Below are 12610 nucleotides of genomic sequence, written 5' to 3'. Positions count from 1 at the left end.
GTTTTACAATGAAGAATAAATGAGCATTTGTAAGGCATAGGTTAACAGAGAAGGTTGTTGATAAGTGGTTACTAAGAAAGGGAAAGAACACTTGCAGCTTGATTTTTTTTTTTTTTTTGTCTGGAATATTTTTGATTCATCAGGGTGTTTATTGAGTAGTTATTAGTAAAAGTATTTGGTATAGTAGGCGCATTGAACATAAACCATGTCAGGGTTAATAATACTTCCTACCACTTTATGCCTGTAGTGACCTAGTATGATTGTATGAGGTTCCTATTTCCTGTGGTATGGTATTTTGTAAGGAATGTAGGATGCTATGGAATTATTCTAAAGTTGTTTGGGGGTAGTAAGTAGGCTACCACTTTTTTTTTTTTTTTTACAGTTTCCTGGGGAGTATCAATAAGCATCTGTCTGGAAGCAAGATATTGGTTACATCGATTCTGCTGCTAGTTTTATGCTTAGGTGACATATTTTTTACAGTATTAATGCCCCCAACAACTTGTTTTCATAGGCTAGCATTAAAAATATAACTATTTCATAGGAATAAGTGGTGAAAAGCTGATGCAATGTCTTCTTTCCCAGGTTTGATAATGAGAACTACTTCTGAGTTATGGGTATATGGCCACAAGTCTAACTTGTCAGTTTTACTGGCTATGTTTCCAGCATTCATTAGATGGCAGTTGATGGTCTTTAACTAGGGTCTTAAGGTGTTTATGATTTTAGCAGTATAATGGTTGGAGAATGATTTAATTTTATGTCCTGACATTTTAAGAGAAGCTGTAGGATTGTGGTTAGTATAATTAATAGATAATGCCTGTTACATTTACTGTATTTGGTTCCCAAGGATGATTTGCTTTTGGAAGTATAACTTCTTAGTGCATTTGGACTTGGTGGAGAAAAAGCTTTATATTACTGTGGAAGGGGCAAGGATAGGTTCTTTTTATATATTATTACTCAAGATTCCTAGTTTTTTTAGGGCTTCCTTTCAGATATGCACATTTATTGATGCTTAAAAAAGTTGACTGCAATTCAGACAAAAAATCGTAAGATTATAACTTGCTGTTACACATTTAAAACATGTTTAGCAGAGGGGGGACAAAGTTGCACATCTGCCATGAGGGCTTTCCTCCAAACCCCTTCTATTTATTGAGATTGATATAGCTTGGAGGAGGGCAAAACTCTGAAGTACTGCAACCACAGATGTAGTATGTACTCCCCTACATTCATATTTTCAGTTCCACTGTTCTGAGAATTGCAGTTTTATTCCTCTGAACTTCCACAGTAAAACCTGTTTTTTTTTTTATCCTTTTATGTGAAGATGCAGTAACCGTAAAATGTGAAAAACTGTACAAAACATGTAATTGTTTTTTTGTAAAGCTTTAACAAAGTATAAGATATAAAAGTCCAAAGAAACTGTATAGGAACTATTGTTTTTTTTTTTTTCTGTGGGAAAGTCAGCAGTTTAAAAGTGTCTGTAGCTGAGACACACGTGTGCATATGTACATGCAGTCAAATACAGTTATTCACTCACTCACCAACTCACTCGCCCACATTAGTATGCCTGAATTGGCTACTTTCTGTCACTCAATGCATTACCTTATACAGCTGTAGCTGAGAACTTTCCACAAGAGCTGTTTGGAATTCAAATTGTGATTAACACAGAATGAGACAGTATCTTCTTGAAGTTGTGTAGAAAGTGGGCTGGATTGATAAAAGGACTGTTCTGATATCTTGTGTAGAAAGTGGGCTGGATTGATAAAAAACTGTTCTGATATCTTATCACCCAGTATTGACTCATTGCAAGACATCCCTCTAGAGGTCACGTGGGATGACCGTCTTCCTAGAGAACCAGGGTAGCAGCTGTTTTTAGCTTAGTTAGTTGATAGTGCCTGATGTCTGCTACCGTGCATCAGTGGGCTTATTTCCATGTACTTTGCCTGTTTATATTTTTCACATTCTAGGTAGTGGTAGAGGAATTCCTGTAATTCTCTGATAAGAGTTAGTGTAGAACTAGCTTGCTAATGCAACATTGTTTCAGCGTTACGTTTCCTAAATGTTTTAAATTGGGGTTAGAGTGAGTGGCAGTGAGAACTAGCAGGAGATCAGACTTTTTAAAAATTATTTCTGAAGTATAAAATTTGAAAATTTCGATCAGTTTTGCTTTCATGATTTACTAGACAGGATTGCTTAGGAAATGCATGGTGTGTGTCATGTACTGTGAGAATGCAGACTTTATAGAGCAAAATGAAACAAACTATAAAATTGTAAATACCTGATTAAATGGTTTGAAGTAAACAGTTAAAGTAAAAATGGTTCATTTATTAGTTCTTGAGGCTGAGATTGAAAGTGGGGAAAATACAGAAATAATAAATGAAGTTGTTTCTATGAAAATGTCTAAAGACTCAAATGCCTTAGTTCTAAGGAATTCCAACTCTAAGAAAAAGTAAGAGAAAGGAGAATGAATCAAATGAGGAGGAAACTTTTTCCTTAGAAAACAAATGTGTTGGACAGGATAGATCCAACAGTTAGAAGCAGAAAGAGGACGGCTGTTGGTAACTCTTTTCATGCTGCTGAAGAGTTTACAGAAGGTAGTGGAAACAGAAATAATGGTGTGAACTTAGTGATAATATTACAGGATAATGCAGCAGTAGAACTAGAAAGATTATTTCATTATATTAATGATAGAGGAGTTTGCCCAATAAGATCCTATTTAGAAGCTGTAAAAAGGACGGATCTCTGAGAGGAGGTGCAGCAGTAAAGATTCTGGATATAAGGATAGTGGTGCTTTACTTATAATAGGAGACTCTATATTGAGAGCTATAATCATTTCCTAACACAGTTAGATAAGCAGAGGATATTTAGCAGTTACATCTCTTCCTGGAACAAGGATGGTGGATATAAAATTGAAATTACTAGATGGTGTAATTGCAGTTATTCTGCCATCATCATTTGTGGTGGTAGTAATGATGCTGGTGATAGACCCTCAACTGATATTAAAAGAGTTTTCACAGATAATTGATTACTGTTCTAAAATCCAAGTCAATTTGTTTTTCATGGATGTATTACCAGCAGTTAGACATATATTTACAGTAAGGGTAGAGACTATATTTTTAATGGTTGTATTAGAAAACAAATGCTTGAAACAGTAACAGTAGTAAACTGGGAATATATGGTAAATAGACTTGATTATTTTGCTAGGGATGGGCTTCACCTGAGTTACTCAGCAAATAAGATTTTGAGTCATAAAATGTGAAAGTTAATTAAGGATTTTTTAGAAGTACTCTTGATATCCCTCTAGGGAAAGTAGATAGTAAAACTAATGATAGTGCAGTGCACTTGGTAATGAAGTTTAAATAACAAATTCGATCAGTTTTTAAATTATTATAAAGCCAGAAAAAGGTGGATGTAAGTTTAGTAACTAAAACATAGTAGAATGATGATTTTCTGCCTCTACATTTCACAGGATACCATGGGTTTCACAACTTTAGAAAAGCTGCCAGGGGTGTAAAGCATCAGTCTATACAAAGGAGAACCTAGATGTTCTTCGTGTTTCACTTTTGCAGTCATTACATTTGGGTAATCTGCTGGCAGGTTGTCGTCAGTCAACCTGATTAACAAAGTCTTGGTCATCAGGGGTATAAAACATGCAGCCGGCACCATTACATCAGTCTTTCTTGCTGTGTGGTGCCCAAAGCAGAAGCAGTTTGCAAGTGCCGGTCGGCCGACTCCTGAAATTTTCGTTTTCGAGTTTCGGAATCGAAGTCTTCAACTTAAAGCTAAATACCCCATTGGGGAAACATTTTCTTGCTCCTTACCGATGTCAGTAAAAGTTAATAATTGCATTACTTGTGGAAAGCAAATACCTCATAAAGATTTTCATCCGTACTGTATTCCTTGCCTAGGCCCTGACCATCACGTACCTTGCTGTTGGTTTTGTGCTTTATGTAATCAGCGCACTATCCATTGTCGGTACATTTTTGCCTCTAAATATTTCGGTTCTCAGTTTAATTATCCAGAAATGTCAGTTAGCCATCCAACTACTGGGATTCCGAAAAAACGCAAAAATAAAGACAGAGACAGGCCGCTGAGGTCCAAAACTGCTGACGACGCTTCTCCTAAGCCAGTCGCCAGTTCACCAGTACTCAGTGAGGCACTTTCGCAGCCCCTGATACCCACTACTTCTGATTGGCAGGCCTTTACTGAGACCCATTCGGCGTCAGGTATGCCGCGAGATGCTTCACCTATGGAACCTACGGATGTCTCTACCTTGGATGGGTCTGGAGCCGCTGTGCAGGCACCGACTTCTGATGGTGTATTCAAGCCTACAGACTTGCATATTAAATCGACACCACCTTCATTACTAAGGCCTAAATCTCATTCTATGTCTAAAAAACTGACGCCAAGGCCACATGTTCAGGCCCCATGCCTAAAAACAAATGATCAAAATGGCTGAAGATCTAATTACTCTAATCAGGGGTAGTCAAACCCCCCCCCAAGAGGCCTAGTTCTGAGCTTGATTATGAATCTCCTGATCAGGATACTGTTTCTTCTGTCTCTCCTAATGACCTGGATTTGTCCATACCTACTTATGAGGATTCTGATGCAGAGGATTCCATTCCCTCTGCTTCCCCTCCTGGTGATTTTTCTTTTGGGGAAACTTTACATACTTTAAGGGAGCATTTCCACTGGGAAAGTCAGGAATTTTCTGATTCAGAAAAGAGGCTTCGGCATTTCCTTCTTTTACCTCAGCATAGGCCTTTGGCTATACCTCCTGTACTAGACATTGTTGATGATGTGTTCTCGGAATCCAGTTTGGCCCCTAATTCCCTGCCTCCGGCTCCTAGTAAACCTGAAAGATTCTACAGGGTTCCTGAAAAAAAGTTCCTTTTCAAAAATCCTGCTGCAGATCCAGAGACCATTTCTCAAGGGACCAAGGGCATTAAGGCTTCTACTGCTGAAAATCCTACCCCTTCTGATAGAGATTCCAGGGCGCTGGATAGATGGGGTAAAAACGTTTATACTTCTGCAACTGTGGCAATTATAGCTTTAAACTGCCAATTTCATATGTTAAAATATCAACAGCGTATTATTGGACTGCTTAAACAGAAAATAATGTTGATTCCAGATTGTGTGGAAAATAAAGATTTACAGGATTTAATGCAGTCTGCTGAACATGTTGGAAAACATACTTTGCAGTGTGATTTTGATTCTTTAGAGGCCTTCTGTAGGGCTGCTGTTACTGGGTCTGTGCTTAGAAGGCATGCTTGGCTTAAGGAGCAATCTTTGCCTGATCATGTTAAAGCTAAACTGATGGATGCTCCTTTTAAATCAGGACCGCCTGTTTGGCAGTAAGTCTGAAGAAGTTCTAAAAAAAAATGGAAGATAAAACTAAATCTATGCAAACTGTTAAAGATTTCTTACAAGTACAACCTCCAAGATTTAGTAGGCACTAGCCTACTAAGAATTGGTCTTTTCCAGCCCCTTCTAGATCCTCTCAAGCCAAACCCAGACACAGCAAAAATCCCAGGTTTCAGTCCCAGGGGACTCTCAGAACTAAGCAGTGGGGGGCCTCCACTTCCAAATCTGGAAATAACAAGACACCCCCTCATATGGTAAACAGTCTCAATGACTTCTTTTTAACAGTACCAAGTACTTACCTTTTAACCGTCCCTTTGGGGGAAAGATTGCTCTTCGTGCAAAGAACTGGGAACTCATAACCCAGGACAAATGGGTTTTAAATATAGTGTCCCAGGGATACAGATTTCATTTCCACACATTGCCAACACCAAACGGGTGGCCAGACCTGCCCCCAAATCAGTGGGCAGAGGCTCAAAAACAAGTACTTTCTGTCTTAAACATAGGGGCTATTCAACCGGTACCAGAAGAGGAATAGGGACAAGGTTTCTATTCCGGGCTTTTTCTGGTACCTAGAAAAGACAAACCATGGCGTCCAATCCTGGACCTGTCTACTCTAAACACATTTCTGGAAATTCCAAAATTCAAGATGCTGACTCTTCACCAGTTACTTCCTATGCTAGGCAAAGATGCCTGGTTGACAACTCTAGATTTAAAAGAAGCATACCTGCACATCTTGCAGAAGATACCTACGCTTCAAACTTGCATTATCAGTTCTCTGCACTGCCCTTTGGCTTGTCTACTGCGCCCAGGGTATTCACAAAGTGCCTGGCTCCAGTTATTGCTCTTTGCAGGCAAAGAAATATTCAGATACATCCATACCTGGATGATTCTCTAATTCAGGCATAAAACCAGGACATACTTCTAAATCATCTGGCATTTCTAAAAAGGGTTCTGACTTGTCTGGGGTACATCATAAATGAAAATAAATCACAACTGGTACCCTGTCAACAGATTATATTCGTGGGTGCAAGCTTGAATACAACTGCCCAGATGACTCTCCTCATGCCAGAGAAGCAAATTCATTTGGTAACTTACTTCAAACAAGTGGCCACAAAAACCCTGCTATCTGCAAGACAAATACTGCAAGCCTTGGGGTTCATGGCCTCCTGCATTCTTCTAATTCCATATGCAAGACTGCATATGAGGAAACTACAGTGGTACTTAAAAAGTCTATGGAGTCAACATTGTCACAGCCTGGAAACAATGAATGTTAAGTTGTCGATCTCGCCTTCATTCTTGCTGGATGGGTTCGGAGCCGATCCTCGGCTCCGACTCGGCCAATACTAAAGCTCGAGAGCTAATTCCACCGGCTCGAGGCTCCCCTATATCCCACAATGCTAAGCGGTAACTACTCAGATCTCGTTTGTCGCTTAGCTGACGAGGTGCTTCTTCTACCAGCTCTGGCAGGTTAGTAAATTTTCTTGTTTAAAAACTTCAAATTCTACCCCTATTTTTTTCTATTTAGTTTAGTTTTTATACAGAGTATCCCTTTAGTTTAAATCGGGTCCCCCTTGGGTTAGAATTCCTGTTTTATCCCCTTTTTAACTTTTAGGCCTTTGGCCCACTCCCTCTTTTTTCCCTGTCCTTTCAGTGTGACTGGATTTTTATTTGGTTAAAGGGTGTGTCTGTGTGTTGTGTTTGTGTTTTTTTCACACAGCCTTTCAAGATGTCTAAAGACTCCAAGGTCTCAGGCTTCAAGAAGTGTGATTCGTGCTGTCAGAAAATGTCTCTGACAGACGGTCACACTTCTTGTGTCTATTGCCTGGGACCTTTGCACCTGCAGGACTCATGTGCTGTTTGCCATGCATTCAGCCCTAGAGTCCTGCAGGAACGCAAAAACAAGCTAATATTTCGAGGCTTGTTAAAGCCTGAAGGCCCCCCGACCCAGTCTGTGTCGGGGAAGCCTTCTAAGACTTCCAGGCCGTCGGCTCCAGCTTCAGAGCCGTCTCCTGGAAGCATTAAAGCTGCTTCGACATCGGCTCCGGCTGGAGCCGATGTTTCGAAGTCTCATACCGTTACCTCGGCTCCGGTCGGAGCCGAGGTTGTCAAGACTCAGTTGGCTCTGATAGGCTTATCAGAGCCACCTTCAAAGAAGAGGTCTAGGTCCCCTTCCATCGGCTCCATCCACTCGGCTCCGGGATCCCCTCTTCTGTCGGAGTGGAGCCATAGGTCTCATTCCTCTCGGTCCTCCAGGCTGTCCGACCATGACTTACAAAGGGTGGTGAGTAGACTTCTCAAGTCCGAGGCACTGGCCCAAATGCTTCATAGCCCTACTCAACAGTCAGCGGCTATTCCCATCCCTGATTTTATTCCTCCTCCGACTCCTTTGAGTTCGGAGCCGGGGCTCATTGGAGCCGTGGCTGTCGGTGCTTCGGAGCCGATACCTTCCCTTTCAGCTCTGTCGTCTGCTCCGATTTCCTCCTTGGAGGGATCTCGGCACCGGGCTTCCCTCGTCGGCTCCGAGGGGGCGAGTGGCATCGGGCCCTTGTCCGACCCCATTCTCCATCTCGGGGCGTCGGCGCTGGTGAGTTCGGCTCCGACATCGGCCTCGGAGCCGTCCCTGTTGGTGCCGGGGGGGGTCCTTGTCTCCTCGGAGCGGGGACCTCCGGCCTTGGCTGATAGGGGCGCCTTCGAGGTCATGCGGAGCGTGCTAGACCCAGTGTCTACCCCACAGTCGGCTCCGTCAGCTCCTCCCTCTTCAGTGCCTGCGGTGGTTTCTACCCACCCCCTTGTAACAGACCGTAGAGAGCCAGCTCCTCAGGTTTCCCCATTGGGAATATCCTCCTCTTCCGAGGCCTCTCCTGATCCGGTAGGAGAACCCCCTCGGAAGAGACAATGCAAGAGGAAGCACATTGACTCCTGAGTCTATCACCTCTGACACCGACTTGGAGGAATCTGAAGGTTCCCCTCGGTCCCCCTCTGAGGATGTCTCTTTTGCTGACATCCTTGAAATCCTGAAACAGAGGGGGAACTGGCCCGCCCTTAACCCTTCAGAGGACGAGTCGGTTTACCTTGAGGCGTTTGGCTCTCGCCCTTCCACCTCCTGGGTGTCCCCTCCCTTTGACCCCCTTATGGAAGTGGTGGCAAGGAAGGCTTGGACGGCCCCTGATTCAGTGGAACCTACCCCAAGGAGGCCGTCAAAATTTATTACTGCCCCTAAAGAGAAAGAGTTTCTATCTAAAGGTGTCTCTTTTGATGCCGTGGTGGTGGCCGCAGCCATTAAGAAGGAGTTAGCCGATCCTTCGGTACCTGTCCATCCTCCTAATAAGGAGTCTAGGACCATGGACAGGTATGGTAAGTGGATGTTTTCATCAGCGACCTTTTCAATGCGGTCGCTGAACTACTTGTGTCACTTCACCCATCTCCAGAGAGATTTGCTCAAGGATATGGGTGAGGCCATGCAGGATCCAACAGCTGAGGGGTTCCAAGACAAAATGAACTCCCAGTTGGCAACCCTGAATTCGATTGTCAACTCCTCCATGCGGCTTATCTCATATGCGGCTGATGGGGCGAGTAGGGCCGCAGGCACAGGTGTAGCTTTACGACGTCACGCCTGGATGCGGCTTTGCAATTTTGTGGACCCTTTCAAGGCGCCCTTCACTAATTCCCAGTTTGATGGCTCAACATTGTTTGGACCTCAGGTGAAGGATACATTGACTAGGTGCGAGCAGGAAGGTAAGACTCTCTCTGCCGTGGGAGTCCGTTTTTCTACCCCTTCTAGACCTTATCCAAAAGGTCAGAAGGGAGGAAAAATGTGGTTCCGCAAACCACAGGGAGTCTCATCTGACGCACAAGGTCGATTCCCCTCTAGAGGCAGAGGGGGGAATAACAATAGATGCCGCCCTATGGGCAGAGGTGGTCCGCAAACCAGGGTAGCAGAGAAACCTTCTCTGATAAACCCTTTCAGCATCCCTGAGGAGCTGCCCGGCTGTCCACCTTCGGAGGCAGTCGGGGGAAGATTATCACTGTACCCAAAAGCCTGGCTTTCCCTCACTCAAGACAAATGGGTACAGTCAATCATATCCGAGGGTTACAAAATTCCCTTTATTCACATCCCATCCCAACCCAAAGGATCCCTTCCAGACGTTCCACCCAGTCTAAGGGAACAAGCAGCATTAGAAATATCAAAGCTGCTGTCAAAAAGAGCTTTCCAACCAGTCCCAGCAGACCAGCAAGGATCCGGAATCTACTCCAAATTCTTTTTGGTACCAAAAAAAAAACAGGGGACTGGAGACCAATACTGGATCTCAGCAAGTTAAACAATTATATCAAAAAAACAAAATTCCGGATGGTCATGCTACAGTCCATTCTACCCTTCTTGGGTCAGGACAATTGGATGTGCTCGATAGACCTTCAGGATGCGTGCTACCATATCAAAATGCACAGACACTCCAGGAGGTTTCTCCGCTTCGGGCTGGGAGCCAGTCACTACCAGTTCAGATCCCTGCCCTTTGGTCTCACTACAGCCCCCCGAGTGTTTACCAAATGCATGGCAGTGGTCGCGGCTCACTTGAGACGTCAAGGATTCCAGGTGTTTCCATATTTGGACGACTGGCTCCTTACCGCCACCACCAGACATCAACTGCTTCTATCCAGAGACTTCACCATCCAAACTTGCCAAGCTCTAGGCATTTCAATAAACTTAGAAAAATCTGCCTTGTCGCCTTGTCAATCTATTACCTTTATAGGCGCCACCTTAGATACAGTCAATCTTTCCGCCAGACTTGCAGAGCAAAGAGTGTTAGATATCCGCAAACAAGTTTACCTTCTACTTCAATGCAACAAGGTCAAAGCCAGGGTAGTCTTGAAGGTATTAGGACTCATGGCACCTACTATCACACTTCTCCCCTTGGCTCGTTTTCACATGCGGATCCTCCAGTGGATGCTGTTTACTCAATGGTCCTTCCAACAGCTCCCGATGTCTCATATCATCCTACTAACTCAATCGTGCAAGAATCACCTGTTTTGGTGGATCACATCACCTCAAGTTCTCCAGGGCAGACCCTTCATTCTCCCCTCTCCAATCGCCATGGTGACAACGGATGCCTCCCTGATCGGGTGGGGGGGGGGCATTATCAGGGCAGGACAGTCCAGGGCACGTGGCAAACTTTCGAGTGCCACTTGCACATAAATGTCTTAGAGATGAGAGCAGTGCTTTTAGCATTGCAAGCCCTTCAGGACTCTCTTCCCACAGGGACTATTGCAATTCAGACGGACAACATGTCTGTAGTGTGGTACATCAACAAACAGGGCGGAACCAAGTCCTACCCCTTATGTCGAGAGGCACTCAGACTTTGGCAGTGGGCGATTTCTTCTCAGCGTTTTCTGATAGCAACACACATTCCCGGGAAGTCCAACGTGATTGCGGACAAGTTGAGCAGGGCCATTCTCATGCCTCGCGAGTGGTCTCTAAACAAATCAGTGCTGGAAGAAGTCTTCCAAAGATGGGGCCAGCCTTGCTGTGATCTTTTTGCTACTCCCCAAAACAGCAAGTGTTACGACTTCTTCACTCTCTTCCCATTACCAGGCCATCCCACCAGAGACACTCTAGTCCACGATTGGCCCCGGGGACTTCTGTATGCTTTCCCACCCCTTTCCACTGATATCTCAATTAATTCAGAAAGCTATCACCTTGAGAGTTACCATGATCCTCATTGCCCCTTACTGGCCTCGACAGATATGGTTTCTGTTCCTCCATCATTACCTGTTGGAGCAGCCTTGGCATCTGGACCCGGTGCCAGATCTTTTGACCCACCAGTCGGGCCAGCTGCACCACTCCCTTCAATCTCTCAACCTCACAGCGTGGTTTCACAGATTCCTACCCTAGCCAGGCTTCCCTTAATCTCTCACTCGGTCCGTAACATCCTGATAGCCTCTCACAAGTCTTCTACCAGGAAGATTTATAATAGTAAGTGGAAACGTTTTTCCATCTGGGTAGCATCAAAAAATATAGACCCCTTCACTGCACCTATCCAGTCTATCCTAGACTTTCTGGCAGAGCTCTTTCATTTAGGCTCTTCCTCATCTACCATTAGAGTACAACTAGCTGCTATATCTAACTTTCATGTAGGTGTCTCAGACTCCAGTATCATGTCCCATAAGCTCTGCAAAGCCTTTTTAAGAGGTGTTTTTCTGCTCAAGCCCCCAATCAAAGATCCCCCACCTCAATGGGACTTGAATTTGGTCCTAGCATCCTTGATTCTCCCCCCCTTCGAACCAGCGGCTTCATGCCTTCTTAAGTTGCTCTCATGGAAAACACTTTTTCTAGTAGCCATAACTTCAGCTAGAAGGGTATCTGAACTTCATGCTCTTTGCAGTTGTCCTCCTTACTTAGTTTTCCATAAAGACAGGGTGTCCCTCCGGACTAATCCGTCCTTCTTGCCTAAGTTTTCCTCTGAGGCAAACCTAAACCAGACGATTGATCTCCCCGTCTTCTTCCCTGATTATTCCAACAGGTCGGAACAAAAGTTACATTTTCTAGATGTTCACCGCCAACTTAGATATTATTTAGACAGGACTAAACAGTTCAGGAAATCTGATCAGCTTTTCCTGTCTTATGCGGAAGGGAAATTGGGCCTTCCAGTTACTAAAGTGTCCCTTTCAAGATGGCTTACCTCTATAATTACCTTCATCTATGAAATCAGACATCAAAAACTGCCTTCAAGACCTAGCTCATTCAACTAGGGCATTAGCTACATCTGTAGCTTTTCAGGACAGGCTGCCAATAGATTCCATTTGTGCAGCAGCCACATGGGCTTCTCCTCATACCTTTATTTTACATTACAAATTGGATATGGCCTCCAGAAACCGTGCCAACTTTGGTTCCACTGTTCTCAAGAGTCTGTTCCGATAGGCCACCTGGGATAAGGTGCTAGGGACGCGGTCCCATCCAGCAAGAATGAAGGCGAGATTGACAACTTAACATTAAGAAGTTATGTACCTACCATAATGTTCCATGTTAGTTGTCTTCTTCTCGCCTTCTTTCTTGCGTCCCACCCTCCTTCCCCCTAGCCTGGACAGACCAATAGGAATGTTTGGGATCTTCCATTGGGATTTTTTCCTTCCCACATGTTCTACCACCTCTATTCTCCCTTTTTATGTTTGTGGTAGTTTTACCCACAGTTTTATATATAGAGATGGGTTCCTTTTCTCTCTTCTCCATTCTATGGAGACCAGAACTGCTTGGTTTTAG

At 43.9% G+C, this 12610-nt stretch overlaps 1 protein-coding gene across 4 annotated transcripts in view; it reads left to right on the top strand.

Annotated features, from left to right (window-relative positions):
- The window catches only part of LOC122798540, a 1608245-nt gene that overhangs the window by 1366819 nt on the left and 228816 nt on the right, over positions 1–12610 (top strand). The window lies entirely within an intron of this gene.

This window comes from Protopterus annectens, chromosome 3.part1 (assembly GCF_019279795.1).
Source record: "Protopterus annectens isolate FY-2018-M chromosome 3.part1, PAN1.0, whole genome shotgun sequence".
Taxonomy (NCBI): domain Eukaryota; kingdom Metazoa; phylum Chordata; order Ceratodontiformes; family Protopteridae; genus Protopterus; species Protopterus annectens.
Note: the sequence above shows the minus strand (reverse complement) of the source record. Positions and strands in the feature narration are given on the sequence as shown.